Here is a 12971-nt window from a genome sequence, read left to right as displayed (position 1 = left end):
TTCTATGAGCTTTTTTCCTTCTTAGTCTCAAGAAAGCAAAATCTTTGTTCATTCTTGATCATTTTATTAGGTGAAAAATACAGCCATTGAGTCGTCATTGCTGTTTTGAAAGATGCTTGATGGGAACTGTTTCATGTGGTTAAATTTACCGCTTGTCTGAATCTGTTTGTCATAAAACAAAATAGTCTAAGAGGGCATAAACCGATACTGTCTGTAATTGTGCTGTCAAGATTTAACTCACGTTAAGAATTCTAATAGCCGTGCAAACAGTTTATAAAATGTGGATAAATAGCAGCAAGTCTTCTACTCAGGATTCGGGAATACATTTTTGTGTAATAGACTTGGACTATGAAGGGAAAGGTCTATTGCCTTATAATTATATATTCAATTTATTTTTTTTTTATCTGTCTATTTTAACTTTTTTTGTTTCTAAAATATTTTAATATTAAATTTATATTTCAGATGTATCCAGCTGCCTTTAAGCCTGCTTTACATGCTGCAATTAATCGTGCAATCGCATTTGCGATCGCACCCACCCCCGTTTGTGCAGCACGGGCAATTTGTTGTCGCACAAAGTCAGTAACCCCTCGTTACACATACTTACCTTCCAAACGACCTCGCTGTGGGCAGCGAACATTCACTTCCTGAACGGGGAGGGACGTTCGGCGTCAGCAACGTCACACAGCGGCCGGCCAATAGACGAGGAGGGACGGAGATGAGTGGGACGTAACAGCCCGCCCACCTCCTTCCTTCCACATTGCCGGCGGGACGCAGGTAAGCTGCAGTTCATCATTCCCGGGGTGTCACACGGAGCGATGTGTGCTGCCTCGGGAACAATGAACAACCGGCGCGCAGAAGAACGTTCGATATTTTGAAAATGAGCGACGTGTCAACGAGCAACGATAAGGTGAGTATTTTTGCTCGTTCACAGTCGCTCGTAGCTGTCACACGCTACGATATGTCAAACGATGCCGGATGTGCATCACTAACGACGTGATCCCGACGACATATCGTAGGATATATCGTAGCGTGTAAAGGTGGTGATCTAGGGTAATGGAAAGGATAATGCTCCCTTACTTCTACCCTTCTTTCATCTTTCCAGTTAGTGGATAGGTATTATTTGCTGCTGTGGTGGTCTAAGTAAGAGATTGTTGAAATTAAAACCTCACCTCTTTAGCTTATCTGGTTGGTGCCCGTCTAGGGGTTCCTCAGGCTCTCATTATTGGACCCCTCTATGAGCACTCCGCAGATACACTCTCCCGATTAGTCCTCGTTACTGAGGATGAAACGCGTCGGAATGGATTTTTACTGGTTTGTGTTTAGACCAAGGCAGACCAACACTTGGGTACTGCCCCGTAAGGGCAGGAGCTTATCAACGTGTATGACTGTAACCTAACCTGATGCCCTCCGGACTGTGATACAATAGTGTCTCAATTGGGTGAGAGCCAACAATTTTATTATGAGTGTTGGCTACTTATACATTGATATTGCTTTGTCGACAAAGATATATATGAGGTTTTAATTTTAACATTCTCATAGGCCATATCACCTTTTTATACTATTCTAATAATATTGTGGTTTTAATTATTTTCTCTCCCGGTTGTAAAATACATATAATTCTGAGAGATTTGATACTTGTATCACAGTAGGTGTTTAATTCCATCCACTAAGATTAGGGTGGCTGGGACCAGTAGCACCGTCCTGTGGCTGTATGGGTGACTGTGCTGTTCAGCTGGAGTAATCAACTCCCTGCTCACAGTCCGTTTTCTTGACGGATCCGTCGCAGATTGTGGCTAAACTGATGCGATAGATCTGTTTTTAATGGATCCGACTAGCTGGGGGCTAAATAAGAAATTAAAGCATGCTCAGTTAAAAAAAATGGAATCCGTTGCAAGATTCCGTTATTTGACGGATGACAATGGATCCTGCGCCCATAGGCTTCCATTCTATCAAACGACGGACGTCGTTGTCTGTTTTTTCGACGTACACAAAAAAACGTTACTGTGGACGTTGTTTCCGTCCGACGGACAAACATTTTTTGATGGATACATGAGGCCATCTGTCGCTAATACAAGTCGATAAGAATAAAACGGATGCAGCGGCTGGATCAGTTTTTTTCTAAATTTAACCCCTTAATAACCGCGGGCCGTAAAATTACGTCCTAGCGGTCATAACGTTATTGCCCGCGGTCTGCCGCGATCGACGCACATCTCAGCTGATTCTCACAGCTGAGATGTGTGCCTGCTAGGCACGAGCAGAATCGTTATCTGCTCGTGCCGTTTAACCCCTTAAATGGTGCTGTCAATATGTGACAGCGCCATTATAAGCGCGATCGCGGTAAACTTTTACTTACCGCCCAATACCGGAAGTCACTTGACGCGATCACGTGACTTCCGATAGTTGTCATGGTAGCAAAGGGTCATGTGATGTCCTGTACTACACATGAATTGCTTTCACTTTCGCTGTGCCCACGGCACAGTGAAAAAGAAAGTGAGCGTATCTGCTGTTTACAGCTGTATAGCTGTGATCAGCAAATAGATAAGAGCGATCGGATTGCTGATCGCAATAGCCCCCTAGGGGGACTAGTAAAATAAAAAAAAAGTTAAAAAAAAAGTTTTAAAAAATTAAAAAAAAAACCTAAACGTTCAAATCACCCCCCATTCGCCCCATTGAAAATTAAAGGGTTAAAAAAATAAAAAATATACACACATTTGGTATCGCCGCGTTCAGAAACGCCCGATCTATCAAAATATAAAATCAATTCATCTGATCAGTATACGGCGTAGCGGCAAAAAAATTCCAAACGTCAAAACGACTTTTTTTGTCGCCACAACTTTTGCGCAAAATGCACTAAGAGGCGATCAAAACGTAGTATCTGCGCAAAAATGGTACCGTTAAAAAACGTAAGCTCGAGACGCAAAAAATAAGCCGTCACTGAATCATAGATCTTGAAAAATGTGAACGCTACGGGTCACGGAATATGGCGTAAAATGTGCGCCACTTTTTTCGGACAAACTTCCGATTTTTTTTTTAACCCCTTATATAAAAGTAAACCTATTCATGTTTGGTGTCCACGAACTCGCACTGACCTGAGGCATCACACCCACACATCAGTTTTACCATATAGTGAACACAGTGAATAAAATATCTCAAAAACAATAGTGCTATCACACTTTTTTTGCAATTTTTCTGCAATTGGAATTTTTTTGCCGTTATCCAGTACACTATATGGTAAAACTAATGGTTTCATTTAAAAGTACAGCTTGTTCCACAAACAATGAGCCCTCACATGACCATATTGACTGAATAATAAAAAAGTTACGTCTCTCAGAAAAAGAATGGCGAAAAAAAAAACGGAAAGCAAAAAATCGGCTGGTCGTGGAGGGGTTAATGGATTGAGACTGATGGCAAAAAACTGATGTGTGAAGGGGGCCTTAACCTGATGGACCAGTGCTTCTGAATGCTGTTTGCAGCCTGTCTGTGACCTGGTCTCCTGAAGTCTTTGGGACTAATGAGCTTTCAGCCAGCCTCTGCTTCGGATCCATTGAACTTGTGTTTGCACAGGAACCCTTATGCTCTGCCACAGACACTTACAAGACAGTAAAGGCCGCTTTACATGCAACGATATCGCTAACGAGATATCGGTGGGGTCACGGAATTCGTGACGCACATCCGGCCTTGTTAGCGACGTCGTTGCGTGTGACACCTATGAGCGTCCGCTAACTATCAAAAATACTCACCAAATCGTTGATCGTTGACACGTCGTTCATTTCGCAAATATCGTTGCTGGTTCAGGACGCAGGTTGTTGGTCGTTCCTGAGGCAGCACACATCGCTATGTGTGACACCCCAGAAACGACGAACAACGTACCTGCGTCTTGCCGGCAACAAGGTGGGCGTCTTCTATTGGCGGGCTGCTGTGTGACGTCACTGTGACGGCGCACGAACCTCCCCCTTAAAAAAGAGGTTGTTCGTCGCCCACAGCGACATCGCTAGGAAGGTAAGTATGTGTGACGCTTCCTAGCGATATTGTGCGCCACGGGCAGCGATTTGCCCATGACGCACAAACGATGGGGGCGGGTGCTTTTGTGACGCCCTGGACTAGTCAGGTCGTCCCAGGTAGTCACACACAACACCACACCCCCTCCCGATTAGGTGACATCAGTCAAACTAAAAACCTTGTCACCATCCTCCAGGTTTGATGTCCACACCAGGGGGCGTAGCCAGGTGGTTGGCTCCGCCCACCAAGGAGTTCACAGGCCTGGAGGCGGGAAAACAGAGACACAAGTTCAAGTTGACAGTGCAGAGTAGTTTTGACAGTGAGGAGAGAGGTTGTGTCCAAGGGCAGACCTGCGCCCAGGCCTGCCATAGACTACTTCGGAACCCGCACCCAGAACAGTGGCGTGGGTGGAAGCCCGGACAACTCTGATGTGCTGCCGCCTACAAGTAAAGGTGAGGTACTTAATGGAGCAGTGGGCAACCGAGATGGGGGAGCTAGCTTCGGCTGTGCGGGCACGCGAGATGGAGGCGAAATTGGAGGAGCGAGTTGGCGACCTACGCCCCTATGTCCTGGAGGGACCGGTCGCTGCGGCTGAGGGACCCGGTCTTCCCCCCCTTCCCCTGTCGCCTCCTCCACAGCCTGTTCCAGCTGCGGCTGCCCTCCCGCTCGGGCCCCCGCCCCCGACACCGGGGGTGGAATCCGCCCCAACTGCCCATGAGGACCCGCCTGTAGACGCGGCTCGCGGACGGTCATATACCCGGCCCGCACCAACCCCGTTGCCATGCAGGTGCCCGTCCCGGACGTGATCCCGCCAGTCCCGGCAAAGGCGACGCCCAGAGAGGCCCCAGCAGTCCGCTCGGCCGAGGGGGAGAGCGTCACCCGGAAGAAGGCCCCGAAGGTGAGGCAGGCCGTTCCCGGGTCTAGGGCCTTGGCTGAGGTCCCGAGGGCAGGCCGCTGCAAGGCAGCAGAGCTGGCCGCGATGCAGCGGAGTTCCCCCAGAGGGTGACGGTCGTGGACGCCACCGAGGAGCTCCAGCTGGGCCAGACCCCCACCCGTAGAGACCCCGGGCACGCAGACGCCCCGTATTGGGAGCGGCGGCCAAACCAGACGGGCCGGGAAATTGAGGCCTGCGAAAGAAGGAAAGCCAAAATCCTCGCCCGCACGATCCAGGAGAAGGACAACCTGCGGAGTGCCACCTACCGGGTACGAGGCCAAAAGTACCAAGGCCAGGTCCGGAGGTTTGACCGGGACCGCATATGGGGGTTCATTTATGAGCCCAGCCTGGAGGCTGAAGGGTTCTTCTCCCGCAGAGATGTAAACCCACACCTACCCTATGGTCACCCGGATCGTGACATGTTACCCGGTGACTTGGTCCAATATTCCCGTCATTGTGGGGAGAGGGGCTGGTTTGCCCTGGATGTCCGCCTGAGAGAGGGTCGCAGTGCCCCAGTCCCCTCCCCCGCCGTACAGCCTTGGAGTGACCATTGAGGCTGAATACGAGGAGGATGAAGAAAGTTAAAGGCAGCAGAACCCGGCTGCCCATGTGACACAGTCCCCGTTGGGAACCTACTGCCCGTCCCCGTTGGGACTTTGTTTTGCCCCTGTTTTTACAAAAGACAAGGCCGAGAACTGGCAGGCCACCCAAAAACTATTGGGCTTGTAAATAAATCTCCCTTAACCGGCCTTCCGGTTTCACCGCCTCCGGAGAGGGAGACTGGAGGATGGGTCTGCGGGAAGCTGTTGGCCGAGACCCGCCACCACTACAACCGGTGGCCATCCTCCGTGTCAGGGGTCCCCTGAATGTGGGACCTCTGAAAGGACTGTGAAACCTGCACCCGTCCCGTTAAACACACCTGGGCCCGTTCCTGGATTGGGGAAAAGGGGTGCTGCCCACTTCTTAGGGGCAGCGTCAAGGCTAGGTTGTTTGGGTGGGTGAGTGAAGGACCCGGACCCGTTTCCCGTAACAATAAAAATGTTTTACCGTTTTGCAACGTTCAAGTATGTGCCTCCCGTAAGGGAAGATCTGAAAAGCTAAAAGTGTTGAAAAGTTTGTACAAATGTTAGTATACTTGTACTATGTTCCCGTTTTTCTATTTTTTCAGAAACAAAAATAAACCGGTGATGGACGGGCAGCCCGCGGACAGTCTGCATTAAACCAAGGGGGAATGTAACGCCCTGGACTAGTCAGGTCGTCCCAGGTAGTCACACACAACACCACACCACCTCCCGATTATGCGACATCAGTCAAACTAAAAACCTTGTCACCACCCTCCAGGTTTGATGTCCACACCAGGGGGTGGAGCCAGGTGGTTGGCTCCGCCCACCGAGGAGTTCACAGGCCTGGAGGCAGGAAAACAGAGACACAAGTTCAAGTTGACAGTGCAGAGTAGTTTTGACAGTGAGGAGAGAGGTTGTGTCCAAGGGCAGACCTGTGCCCAGGCCTGCCATAGACTACTCCGGTGGCTGGGTCGGAGCCCAGTCACCCTTGGCAAGGAGGCAGATGGTGGTGGCCGCCTGCAGGAGCAGACGGTGGCGGCCGCCTGCAGGAGTTGGGATTACAGCCGGTGGAACCGTAGGGACCGGGGTCGGGCGGTGGCCCGCCGGTACCAAATCGGGGAGCCGATTGGAAACCGGAGCACCAGGTGGGGTACTCAGACCCAGACGAAGCCCCGAACCGACAGGGCCGAGTCAAATCAACTGATTGTGGACTGGACTTAAGGACCTATCCCACACAAGACCCGTTAGAAGACAACAGCCCAACCATACAGGGTAGAGCCACCGCCAAGGCATAGTGACCCAAAGGGCCAGCGTCTGCGGGCAAACGGGCTCCTACGGCATATACAAGTCGGGATGTGGACTACCGGTGTCTAGGCATAGGAGTCAAACATTTACACACAGAGGTGCAGGAGAAGGGCGGAAACCACTAACCTATACCGGCAGAAGCTGCAGCCGGCTGCGGGCTCCGTTCATCACTCCGTTTGGTTTACCAGAGACTCAAGTGTATTGTGTTAGAGTGAGTACACCAGTGCCTTCGGGCCGCACACCGCGCCGCACCTCACCAGCGTCCAACCCGCTCCCCCACCTCAGCACCTCCCTCGGGCCCCCGGGACCATCGCTCCCCTACCCATGGAGGGGTCAACAACAAGCTGCGCAACATCGTCCCCGGGAGGCCTAGTTAACGGCAGCGGTGGTGTCCATCCATTCACCACAACCTGTGGGTGGCGTCACGAACTTACAATCCAAACCAAACGGCCCCGGCCGTGGAACTCCTCACCCAAATCCCCTACGTGTATCGCCTACTCCCTTGCAGAGCGACGCAACCTCATGGTCCGTTAGAGGCTCGAGCCACCACCCGCAGTAAGAGCACGGATCCGAGTGGCTCGGCGATCGCAGCCGAGACCTCAGGGCGGTACACTTTCACGAGCAACATTGCTAGCAATGTCGCTGCGTGTAAAGCAGCCTTAAGACTTAATATAACTGGAGATTTCTGGTGAACTTTGAGGATCTATTCCTGCTTACCTTGTTTTCAGTCTCTGCACCTTGGAACTGTTTAACCCTTCTCTTGTTTTGTGCACTTACTTGTATGAAGTAGTATAAGAACTCTTTAGAAAACCTGTGCCTCCTGTGTTCCCTTGCACCCATGCACTAGGCTCTATACAAACATGTTTCCTGTCTTGAGCTCGGATTGTTTACTGACTATTCTTGTGTCTTCTGATTTCGTAGCTTCTCTGTCCTCCTAATTGTGGCCCAGTTAGCTGACTACTCCTGCCAGCCTGCAACATCGGCTAGCAACTAAGGGGTACTTTGTACGCTGCGACATCGCTAGACGATTGTAGCAATGCCGGGCGCGATAGTCCCCGCCCCCGTCGCAGATGCAATATCTTGTGATGGCTGCCGTAGCAAACATTATCGCTATGGCAGCTTCACTTGCACTTACCTGCCCTGTGACATCGCTCTGGCCGGCGACCCGCCTCCTTGTTAAGGGGGCGGGTCGTGCGGCTTCACAGCGACATCACACGGCAGGCGGCCAATAGAAGCAGAGGGGCGGAGATGAGCGGGACGTAAACATCCCGCCCACCTCCTTCCTTCCGTATTGCAGGCGGGACGCAGGTAAGGAAATGTTCCTCGCTCCTTTATACACAGCGATGTGTGCTGCCGCAGGAACGAGGAACAACATCGTACCTGTCGCTGCAGCGAAATTATGGAAATGACCGTCACTACACAGATCACCGATTTTCGACGCTTTTGCGATCGTTCATCAGTGCATCTAGGCTTTACACGTTGAGCCATCGTTACCTGCGCCGGATGTGCGTCACTTTCGATTTGACCCCGACGACATCACAGTAGCGATTTCGCGACGTGCCCCTAACTTTATGGCCCTAGGACTCTGTAATTCCTGATTCTTTGTAGAGTTTAATGAGTGCAGGCCAGGACAACCCCTGGGATCCGGTAAGCGGAGTGGCTTGCACGAAGCCTATCCATGGTAGCCATTTTTATAGTTGCCAGTTGACCACTGACAGAGCTACATTACAGTATTATATAGAAGTACTGAAGAGTGTAGCTGTGAATACAGTGAGATAAAACACCTACTAGAAAAATCAATACTTATAAGTAAAGAAAGAGGCATTTTTCTCTTATAAGGTATATTACAAAGTTCCTTATATCAGTGCTTTATTGATCTGTGCAATGTATCTTGAAATAGCGCTTAGATTTGTGTATATGTGTATTTATAAATCCTTATAATTGTCTTTAAAGAAATGAACCACCCATTTCGCATTGACCCTAATACTCTTTAATTCAATAATTACAGCCTAATAAAATGTGTGGAAATCATGTATCTCCGCCATAAACTGTGAAGTTATTCAGAAATATATAATTAGTAGATTAAAGTACGACAAGTTTATTGTGCTTTATATGCGACTTACAATTTCTTTAAACACACGTAGCGCTGTGCAAGGTTTGCCAAATATTGCCGAGCAGATTGGCTTCTGTATGAACACAAAATCTGTTTATTTAGTAATATTGGTTCGGAGTAAGAGGTACAAAGTAATAGCCACCGAATTATAGCACTAACAGTCAGATGGAACAGCTTGTTCTAAAAAGAAATTACTCATATTGCCAAAATTAGGGCAATCAGCATACAAGAACATCATCTCTGCAGGGGATGTTGTTCAATACACTTTCTGTGCTGCAGCGGCTGAACAGAGCCGGAATGCAAAGTATTGTTATATAACCCCAAGCAGGAAGGCATTGATCATGAAATTGATAGAAGTGGCAATATAACCTCCATTTCCTATACGCTATGTTGAGAATTTGCCTTCTTTGAACTCGGCTAGTCGTAAACTATTGTCCTTAGATGAAATGTCCTTTCAATTTTCAAACGTTTCTCATCAAGGTAAAATGCTCTAAAGCAAAAAAAAAAAATAAAAAATTGGGTGACAGGTTTCCCCTCAAGAGGTCACCTAATAAGGGAACTTCCTTGTCTAAAAGCAACTGTCACGGCTTGTCATGGAGGTGTCACTGCCAGCTGACAGTCCAATTTCAGCTAATGTTAGTAAATCCCAGAGATTGGCAGCATGTGTTGTTATGTGACAGTTCCCTTTATCTGCAGCAGCGGACTCTATGACCTGTCAGTTTTTCCTCTCTGTTGCAAGCCTCTGACTTCCTTTATAAACATCACCCTGGGGTGGTTTAGGTGCGGTTTGTAGTAGTTCCTGGCTGTGGTCAGCAGTGATCATCTGCTCTTGTTGTTCCAGTGACTTCTGTGGTAGCTGCTCCTAAGAAAGGTGTTTGACTTTTGCTATCTACCTGGGCTCAGGTGGTAGCATTTGTGTTTTCCCTGTATTGTTTGCATTTGTCCCCCTTAGCGTTACTGGTGTTGACAAAGAGATCATCCTTTCCATCCTTACTTAGGGCCCAGATCAGGGTTTTCCTAGGGTGAGGTATTCCTGCTTGGCAACAGGTGTGGAACCTGTATAGGGCTGATGAGGGCAGTGAGGGTGAGCTGTAAGTTGTTGTCAGGGGTCAACACTTCCCCCTTTCCTTATAGATAGGGCATTCATTTCCCCTTCCCTTTCTATTGTACTATAAAGCCGGTATAGCTTCTATCCTTGGCCGTGACAACAACACTCCCATATATAAGGTTTGTCATTGTCACACTACTGTCATATGGAAAGTTTAGCAACCAGCTTTAGATGGAAGTCTCAAAAACTAGATATATATTTTTATTATTTTGTTTGTTCATTCTTTGCCTTTGTCACAGTTTCTATATTCCACTGGAGAGTGGTTGCAGTTTTTCAGGCATCCGAAGAGGGCGTTTTATAAGTCTTGACCTAGAATGTTCTCACATATGTAAGGACATATTTGCAGCTTCTTGTAAATGAGTAGAAATGAACGAATCCATGGAAGTTTGGTTCGATGGGTGCAACCGGACTTTAGATAAAGTTCGGTTTGGGACCTGGACTTAACCTGAACCCCAAAGGAAGTCTCGAATTGGGTAGTTCAAGTCTCTGTCCACATGCAGCCATCCATAAACAGATCACTTCCGGGGGCAGGTGGGCAAGGTTTTTTCACTTTTTTTTTTGTTTGGTGCACACTACATCTGATCACGCTGTTGTTACCCCCAGTGCGAGCTGATCAGATACTGCAAGCAGCTCACACTGGGTGAGCACCGAGTGTACCCAAGCACAGTGATGCTCGTTTGAGTGGTCAGCATTAGAGATGAGTAGACCTGTGGAAGTTCGGTTCGGCAGGGTCAGCCGGACTTAAGATATAAGACCCAGTCTTGACCTGAACCCCAAAGGAAGTCACTAATTGGGTAGTTTGGGTCTCCGGCCACATTCAGCCAGCCATAAACATATCACTTCTGGGGTGGTTGGGTACCTGAGCACAGTGATGCTCCTGCGAGTAGTTTGCATATGTAAAGCACCTAAACTCTGTTTTGTAGGAAAAGTCTGTGTTCGGTCCAAACACCGAACCTCAGGTTCGCTCATCTCTATAAAGGAGTCTAAAGTCATATCTTTGAAGTTGAGACCATTTTCTGCTTCCCATAATCTATGTTTTTCTACATATTCATTAATGTTACAGAATGACACTGGAGAACATTGTTCTGAGAACATCAGAAATGTATTCAATAAATATATGTGTTGATCTTCACCATTGTTTCTTGGTTCTAGTATCCTGTAAAATTGATTTTTTTTTCTCAGTGGGTATTACATGATGTATTAGTACTTGTATTTGTACTTCTATTGACGTATTTGTACTTTTCTGCATTTATGATGCCTTCAATCAACATAAATCAACAATTCAAAACGTGAAATATCCTCCAAGTTTGACAATTCTCAACAGAGTTTGACTGATAGTGGTAGAAATGATTGATAGAGTCTTTCATTGTCTCGGTGGTAGACGCTGTCTTCTGTTTATTCCAAAGAACTAAATTCAGGTTCTTTGATGCCAGAGATTTTTTTTCAATCCTATCTTCAAGAAATCCCAAGAGGTTGTGTCTTGAGAATTTCCCGTAAAAAAAAAAAACATGTGCTAATCAATTATTTACTTTATGAACAACCATTGTTTTAATTTTTATTATATAAGTCAATAGTATATATAAAAGTGAGAACATTTGTATTCTGTCTCATCAGATAAATCTGATTCTATCGCCACCAGAACAAATCAATAATTTTCAAAATTGTCAATTCATGGGTAAAATCTCTATGGACACCAACTTTCCCATTAACTAGATAGGAGATGACAGTTGGTGTTGATGAGATTCTATGTAGATGTGAGGGGACGGGGGTGGGGCTCTGCATCTAGCTCCTCCCCCCTCATCTTCTCCCTCCATCTTTACATGAAATCTGAATGCAATGCTAGTTACTACTTACAGATATTACAGACGGAAGAGTAGTCAGGCAAGCTGGGGTCAGGTAACGGACAGACACATATGAACACAGGGAGTACACAGAAGCCAGTCAGGTCTCAATCTGAGGATCAGTATTCCAGGAAGGTATGTAATATATTCAGGGAGAAGATAGAGATGTGGTCAGGGAACTGTCCGAAGTCCAAAGCCAGAAGATCACGACAAGAACAGGGAGAGGGCAGAGTGGCATCACACAATGGTCCGGGGTCAAGAAACAAAGATCAGAACACATGGAGAAACACAGGCTAACAGGCTAACAGCGCAACTATAAAACCAAAATGTATGACTGGCGAGGTTCTGGGAGAGCATGCTCAGTAAAGAAGCATAGTAATTACCAGGAAGATGGAGATCAGCACTTCACAGAACCTGCATGGAGTCTTGTGCTGTCAATCAACCTGCTAGCCAGTAGCCCAGGAAAACACCGCAGAGCATCTCCTACTGTGCAAGATGCTGTGCACAGAGGAATAATTTCACAGCTGGCTAAGCGGTCCAGGAAAGTGCAGCAGAGCATTTCCTAGTGTGCAAGATACTCTGCACAGAATTGTGACACTAAAACCTGCTTTACACCTTACAATTTCGCATACGATATCGTATGCGATGTGACCCGCACCCATCGTATGTGCGGCGCGTTCAATTTGTTGACCGTGTCGCACAAACGATTCTTTCCCGTCAGACGTACTTACCTTCCATACGACCTCGATGTGGGCGGCGAACATCCACTTCCTGGAGTGGGAGGTGACGTCACGCGGCAGCCGGCCAATAGAAGCGGAGGGGCGGAGATGAGCGGGATGTAAACATCCCGCCCACTTCATTTTTTCCACATTGCCGACAGGAGCCGCAGGACGCAGGTAAGATCTGTTCATCGTTCCCGGGGTGTCACACACTGCGATGTGTGCTGCCCCGGGAACATTGAACAACCGGACGTTCAATTTTTAGTAATTGAACGACGTGCATGCGATCAACATTTTAACGTTCAATCGCAATAGCACGGAGGTTTCACACGCTACAATGTACCTTACGATGCCGGATGTGCGTCACTTACGACGTGACCCCGCCAACA

The 12971-nt window shown here is 47.8% G+C and overlaps 1 protein-coding gene across 1 annotated transcript in view; it reads left to right on the top strand.

Moving 5' to 3' along the window:
- The window catches only part of STK39 (serine/threonine kinase 39), a 511018-nt gene that overhangs the window by 490801 nt on the left and 7246 nt on the right, over positions 1–12971 (top strand). The window lies entirely within an intron of this gene.

This window comes from Anomaloglossus baeobatrachus, chromosome 7, assembly GCF_048569485.1.
Source record: "Anomaloglossus baeobatrachus isolate aAnoBae1 chromosome 7, aAnoBae1.hap1, whole genome shotgun sequence".
Classification (NCBI taxonomy): Eukaryota; Metazoa; Chordata; class Amphibia; order Anura; family Aromobatidae; genus Anomaloglossus; species Anomaloglossus baeobatrachus.
This window is presented reverse-complemented; position numbering and strand designations above follow the sequence as displayed.